Consider the following 9,716-nt stretch of genomic DNA (forward strand, 5'->3'; position numbering starts at 1 on the left):
AGAAGAGTTCTCACAGTAACCATCTTTACTGTGGGAGCAAAAGTTTCAGTGAAATTAATTCCTTCCTGTTGATGATTTCCAAAAACAACTAATCTGGCTTTGTAACGTTCAACAGAGCCATCAGACTTTCGCTTAATGCGAAAAACCCACATGCAACCAATTGCAGACTTGTTGGCAGGCAAATCTTCAATTGTCCATGTACCATTGGAAATAAGTGCAGCAATCTCATCCTGCATTGCCTGACGCCATCTTGGATCAGCCATTGCCTCTTTGAATGATTTGGGTTCAACATCAGTTGAAATAGCTGCAACAAAACAACGATGTGCAGTAGAAAATGCATCACAATTCACAAAATGAGTTATAGGATAGGGAGTACCTGAGGACTTGACTGGTATAGGTGAAGCTGCAGGGGAAACCAAGGTTGTGTTAGACTGCTTTGAGATACCCTGCCATTGGACAAAATCTTTGTGCCTAACATTCTCGAATTTTGTGCGTTTACCCCGGCCAAGTGCCTCATCTGAAACTGTAGTACAATGATCTCGACAATCCGTATCTTCTGTGAGAGAAGAAGTTACAACATCTGTACCAGACGCAGGCACAGTAGAAGAAGAAGTAGGCACTAAATCAATATGTGCATCATTCTCAGCAATGTGTGTTGTGTGATGTGCATCATCCAAGCAGACTGACGGAATATGAGAACTAATCTGTGGAGGTGTAGTATCAACAGGCGAGAGAGTAGCAGCGGAAGAAGAACCACCAGAAGCATGTGTATGATTGTAGTCAGTTGCAAAATGATCATCAGACAAATTGCTAGGAACTGAATCAGTGACTGCGTCAGAATACAGTGAGTGCAGTTTTTGAAGCTCATCATTATCCGCCAACGGGAAAGTATCTTCAATAAAATGTACGTCTCGAGACTGAAAGTAGTGACCTGTGTCAAGATCAAATAAATGCCAGGCCTTCTTTCCAAATGGATAGCCGAGAAATATGCAACGACGACTACGACTGCCAAATTTATCACCAGGATTGATATTTTTTGCGTAACAGAGACATCCAAACACCCGAAGAGAGTGAATAGATGGAGCCGAACCATACAGAAGATCATAGGGCGTCTTGAAGTGAAGAATACGAGAAGGGGTTCGATTAATTAAGTAGGCAGCAGTAAGAACACATTCTCCCCAAAAGTCAAGTGGTAAGGATGCTTGAAAACGTAGCGCACGAGCAACATTAAGAATGTGACGATGCTTTCTTTCCACCCTAGCATTTTGCTGTGGTGTCTTAACCACCGAGGTTTGATGAATAATGCCATTGTTTCGAAAATAAGAGGCAAGACCTTTGAACTCGGTTCCATTATCACTGCGGAAAGTCTTAACCTTTCGAGTAAACTGTCTGTCAACTAGTGCAAAGAAATTGGTTAACAAGGTAGGTACCTCATCTTTGGTTTTCATCAAATACACCCAAACACATCTAGAAAAATCATCGACAATGGTTAAAAAATATCTGGAGTTACAGGCACGATTTGGATGATAAGGACCCCAAACGTCGCAATGAATTAATTCAAATAAATCGACTGCCCTACTAGTGCTCAATGGAAAAGAAGTACGAGTTTGCTTGGCTCTATGACAGATATCACAAGCATGAAAATCTAACTGACTATCAACACAACCAATCTGAGGTAAAGACTTCAAAGCTTGGATAGAAGGATGACCAAGCCGTTTGTGCCATAATTCTGCTGCATTCTTCTCTAACACAACGTTGACACGAGCTGGTTTCCCCTTTATCAAGCAATACAGCCCATCCATGAGCTTACCCATACCAATCCTCGTCCTCAAAGTATGGTCCTGTATAACACATTCAGAGTTAGTGAATTGGACACTTATATTATTCTTCTGTGCATGAGTAGCATGCGATGACGATAAAAGTTGAGAAACCGAGAGAAGATTGCATGTGAATTGAGGAACAAACAGCACATTGTGCAATATAAGAAAATCATTTAACTGCACAATGCCAATTTTGGTTGCTTGTATGCTGACACCATTAGGCAGACCAACCTGAAGAGGACTAATATTATAACAAGATGCAAACACAGTGTCATCACAACAAACATGGTTGGAGGCTCCTGTGTCAACAATCCAGATGTGACCACGCTTACCAGAGAGACGAATATGATTTGCAGTCTGCATCTCACCAACAATAGCGTTTGCCTTAGCCGCTGGTTGGTTACGGTGAGCTTGTGACTCGGTTTTGGGATAAGCTGTAGGTGGACGTCTGGGTTGACGACCATCTGGATACCCATGCTTCTCCCAACAGCGATCCTCAAGATGTCCATTATGACCACAATAGGTGCACTTCATTGGAGTTTTAACAGCTCCCGATTTTGATCCCTGTGGCTTATTGCCGTGAGCAAGAAAAGCCATTGGAGAAACAATATCTTCCTTTGGCTGAGTATAAGAACGAACCTCTTCCTCTTGAATGAGACGAGAATACACAGTGTGCAGAGATGGAAGTGGTTCGGTGCCCAAAATACTAGAACGAACGTTAGCATAATAGGGTATAAGACCCATTAAAAACTCACGTACCTGATCATTGTTACGTCGAGTACGTAGAGTCAGATTAAGATCACAGGTACAACCTGAGCACTTGCACGAAGGTAAGGCATCAAAGTCATTGATGTCATCCCAGAGTTTCTTCAACCTCCCATAATAGTCTTGGATAGACTCTCCATCTTTTTGTTTACAACAGGCGACATCAGATTTAAGCTGAAAAATTTTTATTCCATTGCCAAGAGAAAAACGAAGCCTGATATCTTCCCATAAATCAAAGGCCGTGTCACGATAAGAAATTGAGGAACGAAGAACTGGATCAATAGTGTTAAAGATCCAGGCAACAATCATGTAGTTTATAGTCCACCAGTCATCGAGGTCAGAAGAATCATCAGAAGGTTTTGAAAGCTTACCATCAATGAATCCGAGCTTGCGTTTCGCACCCAAAGAAATACGAAACCCTTTAGCCCATTCTTCATAGTTTGAACCTTTGAGAACTACATGTGTGATGATAGTCCCAGGTCCATCATTGGAGGCGAGAGTATATAAAGAAGACTGTTTGTTTGGTGGAGAGGAAGTTGAAGCTAGAATACGAGACATGTTACCGGACTCACGATACCATGAAGGTTTCAATAACCTAAAACAAGACAAGATAACCTAAGCAACAAGATAAGAAGGATAATTCCCTTTTGTGTTTTCATTGATAACAAAGACTCCTATATAAAGGAGTAGGGTTACAAGATATTCTAAAAGAGGTTACAAGATGTTCTAAAAGAGGTTACAAGATGTTCTAAAAGAGGTGAATATCTTCTCAATACAAGTAAGTAGATATATACAAAGTATACAAGAATATACCCAATATTGACGATAGCATCATTATCATTATTATTGTTATCATGGTGATGATCATCCACCTCCCGACGTTCTTTCAGTAAGCAACCTTTAATGATAGCCGGCCGTGAAATTATCTCAATATCATTTCCTTTCTTTCTAGAGATTTCTGCCCACATACTAAGAAAATGATAGAAAGAAGTTCCATCTGCAACTGCATGATTTACAGAACAGCCAATGAAATATCCATCAAGAAGCTCGGTTACTTGTACCGAGAGCAATGGAATGGTATGACCATCATGGTTAATTGTGGTCATGCTCCCGTTGTCATACGATGCAAAGAATGATCTGACAATCTGTGGTACATAGACTGAGGAGAGGATTTCCTCTAAGTTTACAGGTGCCGCGGCGTGGATGAATTCAACTCCTTCAGACGAGTTATTGTTGGTGTGATCTATCAAAATAAAGTATGAAGGTGGATCATCACATCTATTTGTAACAAAACTGCCCGTAAGAGGGAGGAAATGGGAAAGTGTTTGAGAAAGGGAGACCTTCAGTTGATCAACGATTGTCCTTGAGACGACCTTAGAATCACCAACTGATTAATGGCAACTGCAAGATGAAACTTAGCTTATATAAAGACAACTCTCTTTATTGATGTTTAGAAAATCTCTCAAAACTAAACACAAGCTTTTGCTCATATAATCAACCACAACTTTGGTGATCATATATATATAGAACTATGAATTCATTTTCCTAGTCCTATTACCTTAATACATGTCTTTCCTTTTCTTAGAACTAGATGACTTCTAATTCCCTTAGGATTACATCAATTTCCTAATCTTGTCCTAACCAGCTTGTTAGTGACTTCTATGTTGAAGTTTAACCAACATTCTCCCCGTTAAGCTTCAAGCTTACCCGTGACATTATCTTGTACTCCAATCAATTGTCTCATTTCTTCAAACTTGATCCGAGCTAATGCCTTTGTCAATATATCTGCTTTCTGCTCAGTTCCTGGTATGTGTTCAACGTTGATGATCTCCTTCTCGATACATTCTCGTATGGAATGATACCTTTTGTGAATGTGTTTCGTCTTCCCATGAAACACTGGATTTTTAGTGAGTGCAATTGCAGACTTATTATCAATCTTGATGAGAAGTTTTTCAGGTTCTCTTCCTTTGATTTCACCCAACAGTTCTTGAAGCCATATTGATTGTTTAGCTGCTTCTGTTGCAGCCATAAACTCAGCTTCACTGGATGAGAGGGCTACAGTGTCTTGCTTCTGTGAACACCATGTAATAGTTGCTTCTCCTAGATAAAATATATGACCAGTTGTACTTTTTCCATCATCTTGGTCAATATTATGACTGTTGTCACTATACCTAACAATTCCTTTTGATCCTCCTCGACCATACTTCAATCCATAGCTGATTGTTCCTCTTAGATATCTCAATATCTGTTTTATTACATCACCATGAGACTTTCGTGGACTCTGCATATAACGGCTTGCTACTCCCACAGAGAAATCCAAGTCTGATCTTGTGTGTAACAAGTATCTAAGGCATCCAACAATTCTTCTATAACTCGTTGGATCAATCTCAGCTTCTTCTTGTGCCTTTGAAACTTTAAGTCCAAACTCCATTGGTATCTTAGTTGGATTACAAGTTTCAAGTCCTGCTTCTTTCAGAATTCTCCTTGCATAAGATTCTTGTTTAATCTGAATCCCATCTACTCCTTGATGGACTTCTATGCCAAAGTAATAAGTGAGTTTTCCGAGGTCTGACATCTCAAACTTTGATGACATTTCTCTCTTGAACTCATTGATCACCTTAAGGGAGTTGTCAGTCAAAAATAGATCATCTACATAGACTGCAATCACAAGAAGCGTTCCCTTTTCTTCTCTTCTGTATACTGATGTTTCATTAGAGCACTTAACAAATCTGATTTCTCTTAAGATTTGATCTAACTTTGTATTCCATGTTCGAGGAGCTTGTCTTAGACCATATAGATCTTTTGATAACTTATAAACCTTATGCTCTTGTCCTTTTACTTCAAAACCATCTGGTTGTTCAACATACACATCTTCTCGCAATTCACCATGTAAGAATGTTGTCTTAACGTCTGAGTGGTGAATTTCCCATGAGTTTGATGCTGCCTCTGCAATTAATAAGCGTATTGTTTCAATTCTAGCAACTGGTGCAAAAATTCATCAAAATCTATGCCTGATTCTTGTACATATCCTTTAGCTACAAGCCTTGCTTTGTATTTATTGACAGTACCATCAACATTCCGTTTTATTTTGAAGATCCACTTAAGACCAATCACTTTTACCACACCTGGCTTATCAACTAGAAATCAAGTCTTGTTTCTGTTGATTGAAATAATTTCTTCTCTACATGCTTGTGTCTATTTAGTCGAGACCTTTGCTTCCTGAAAATTCCTTGGTTCATCATTAACAGAAAGTAGCATAATCTCACATTCTTCTGCAGCTTGAAGAACATAATCCTCCAGATACTGTGGCTTTTGTATCTGTCTTGTTGATTTTAGCAGTGGAATGGGTTGAGTTATTTCATCGATCTCCTCCTCCTCTTCTTCTTCTTCTTCTTCTTCTTCTACTACTACTACTTCTTCGTTATTCTCAGTGTTTTCATTATTCTCTTCTTCTTCTTGATTAACATCATTGTTTCCATTGGTATTGATGATTGTGGGTCCTTCGCCTTCATCAATTACTTGACCCCATCTCATGTGAAACATTCCTGGATCCCTACTTGGTCCATCATTAGTTTCCTTCCATTTCCAGTTTGCTTTTTCATCGAATACCACATCTCGACTCACTATCACTCTTTTCGTTGTTGGATTGAATAATCTGTAGGCTTTGGATCCAGGCTCAATTCCTAGATTCACAAGAGTCTGAGATCGATCATCCAGTTTCTTAAGAGTTGCAAAATCAACTTTTGCGTATGCTTTGCAACCAAACACTCTTAAATGATCTATGTTTGGTTTTCTCTTTCGCAAACTTTCATATGGAGTCATGTCTTTCAGAGCTTTCGTAGGTATCCTGTTTATTAGGTATGTGGAGTGTCGTACAGCTTCTCCCCATAGATAATTAGGTACCAGCATAGCCTTTAAAGAACTTCTTGTCATCTCCATTAGAGTCCTGTTTATCCTCTCCACCACTTCGTTTTGTTGTGGTATCCCTCGAACCATCTTGTTCTGAGACATAGTTTTTAAGGTTCTGAGACTTATGTGTCCTAACCTTGCGTGCCACTTCCATGTCTGATCTTCCAGTCTCATATTCAGACACAATGGCCTTCCAATCATGAGACTTATCTTGTAGAGTCTATTCTGTGAGCGTGAGACTCTAACTAAAAGTCTTCCACTTGGGTCATGAACTGTTAGATAATCTTGTCGCATTCTAACATAACATCCAACTTCTGTAGCTTGTCCTAAACTTAGAATGTTGCTTTGTAAGTTTGGGATGAAGTAGATGTTTGTGACAAGCTTCTGTTCTCCGGTCTTGATCTGAAATAGAATTGATCCTTTCCCTTCAATTTCTACAGTGGATCCATCCCAAACTTCACTTGTCCTTTGATTTTCTCATTGAGTTCAGAAAAGTAGTGTCTCTTACCAGTCATGTGATTGCTGGCTCCATTATCTAAATACCATATTCCTTCTTCTCCATCCTTTGATTCGTAGTTCTTTGGTATTAGTTTCCCTTCGTTTAAGAATACAACTTCGTGCATGAAAAGAGTTGTATCTGCTTCCCTTGTTTCATTCTTGTTTGTTTCTTCCATCTTTTGTATTCTTTCAGGGCATACAGAGGAGAAGTGTCCTGGTTTATCACATCTGTAACAAATAATGTTTTATCTATCCTTCTTTTCTTTCCCTTGGTTTTGATCATTCTGACTTGTTGTTCTATCTTGTGAGTTAAACCTTCCTCCCCTTCCTCGGCCTCTGTTTCCTCTACCACCTCTTCCACGACCTCTTCCTCTTGTGGTAGAGTTTTGTTGGTAAGAGTTTGTGTACAAGAGTTTTCCTTGAGTTTCTCCATTGTTTTCTTCATCAAGGATTCTTTCTTCATATGCTTTCAATCTTCCAATTATATCTTCATAGCTAGTCTTCTTTAAATCTAAGACTTGTTCGAGAGAAGCTATGATATGAATATACTTGGATCTTGGTAAACTATTGAGAAACTTCTTTACCAGTTTATCTTCATCAATGTATTGTCCAAGTGACGCAGCTTTTGAGGCTATCTCTGATAGCTTTCCTGCAAAGCTATCAATAGTATCAGTGTCTTTCATCTTCACTCTTTCAAATTCAGACATTAAGGTTTGCAGACGGGCTTCTTTAACTCGATCAGCTCCGAGATTACGTGCCTTTATTGCATCCCAAATTTTCTTTGAAGTTTCCTGTTCACCAACTTGTAGAACAAGACATTCTGGTATTGCTTGAAAGAGTAATCCAATGGAAACATTGTTTTTGTTTGGGTCCAATGTACCAGGATCAATTGTTTCCCAAACTTTGTAGATTTTCATCAGTACCTTCATTCTCATGGCCCATACTGTGTAGTTTGTGGCGTTGAGGATTGGAACTTGTATTGATGGTGGCGTGAACTGTTTTGCACCCACAATGGTGGTTTCGTTTTCCATGGCTCAGAAACCTGGCACTGATACCAATTAATGGCAACTGCAAGATGAAACTTAACTTATATAAAGACAACTCTCTTTATTGATGTTTAGAAAATCTCTCAAAACTAAACACAAGCTCTAATCTTGCTCATATAATCAACCACAACTTTGGTGATCATATATATATAGAACTATGAATTCCTTTTCCTAGTCCTACTACCTTATTACATGTCTTTCCTTTTCTTAGAATTAGATGACTTCTAATTCCCTTAGGATTACATCAATTTCCTAATCTTATCCTAACCAGCTTGTTAGTGACTTCTATGTTGAAGTTTAACCAACACTGATGGTGGTAAAGGCTGTGGCTTCGCAAACAGAAGACCCTTTGAATGTAATGTGCCGATATTAAGGAAAGACCCCATGGAGTTAAATTACATGTTTGTTGGTGTTGTTGTGTTTGTTTGATAAGGTGTGGTTTAATTGTGCTTCGGGAAAGACAACGGACAACAGCAGTTCTTGAACTCTTCATTATGATCTCTTTGATTTAGAGCTAGTATAGTATACTTTACTGGTTCAAGGCTAGCTATTATTCTTTAATATAGAGAAAGATTATAGGTGGTTCTATATGTAATGGTAAAGATTAGTCAAAAACTAGTAGTATATGTTTGATTGTTTTCTATGCCAGTTTGCATAATTTAATCGGTGGGGGCGCCTTTCAGTGTTGGTTTCCACTAAGCCGTCGAATAAACTTTCAATGTTAGTTTCCCCTAAGCCGTCGTATGAGCCGTCATATAAACTTAAAATAGTGGTAACCCCCGTTAACTTAGATTGGAAGGAAACGAGAAGAGAAGACAGTCGAACGAAATCTTCTAAGAACCATTTTATTTTTTAACACTACAATTTGCATTAGTGCTCTAGTATTATTATTAATAAATACTCCAACTATCCCAGTAGAGCACTTGGGTTAGGGTTTTGGGTGTGAGTTTGGTTGTGAATCTTGTGACGATGAATATTGTCGTTCTACTAAAAGAGTGACTTATAGAAGTTGAAATTGATCTAATGGATTCTGAAATGAAAGAATTTGGTTGTCCAAAAGCTATTGGTTTAGGACCAGGTACCAATCAATATAACTAAAGTGATAACTGCTATCCAATCACAATGCATTATCCGTAGGTTTCAGTGGTTTTGTGTTCTTGGGGACACCTCAAGGTCCTCAAATACGGCACCCAACATTTTGGCACTTTGAATTCAAAGAAATGTTTGAAACAATAACTTTGGATAAACATGCCAAGAGAACAAAATCAGAGAGAACATGGGAAAAGGATCGATATGCACACAATTATGCCTTATTTAATGCATTTTGCCGAATACAAGCTTCAAAAGCAGCCTTACACGACTGCCATTTAATAATACTATGATAGACACTGATTTTTTTCTATTTTACGTGGGAACTGAATTATTCAACAAACGGGCCCCTAGCTCAGCTGGTCATCCCCGTTCCCCAAAAGTTTAATGCGCTCCAGGAGGTCACAGGTTCGAGTCCCCAATGGCGTAATATTGCAGGAATTAACATGGAAGGTAGTGTTAGTTTGCCCCCCTTGTGACACAATCTCAGCCCCCTCCCGCCGTTTCGGCTCCCTTGGCTAGGTTATCCATGAGGCTCGCTGGTAGATTAGCACAGCAACCTGTTCAATTAATGTATTAGTATGTCGTT

This window comes from Papaver somniferum, chromosome 7, assembly GCF_003573695.1.
Source record: "Papaver somniferum cultivar HN1 chromosome 7, ASM357369v1, whole genome shotgun sequence".
Taxonomy (NCBI): domain Eukaryota; kingdom Viridiplantae; phylum Streptophyta; class Magnoliopsida; order Ranunculales; family Papaveraceae; genus Papaver; species Papaver somniferum.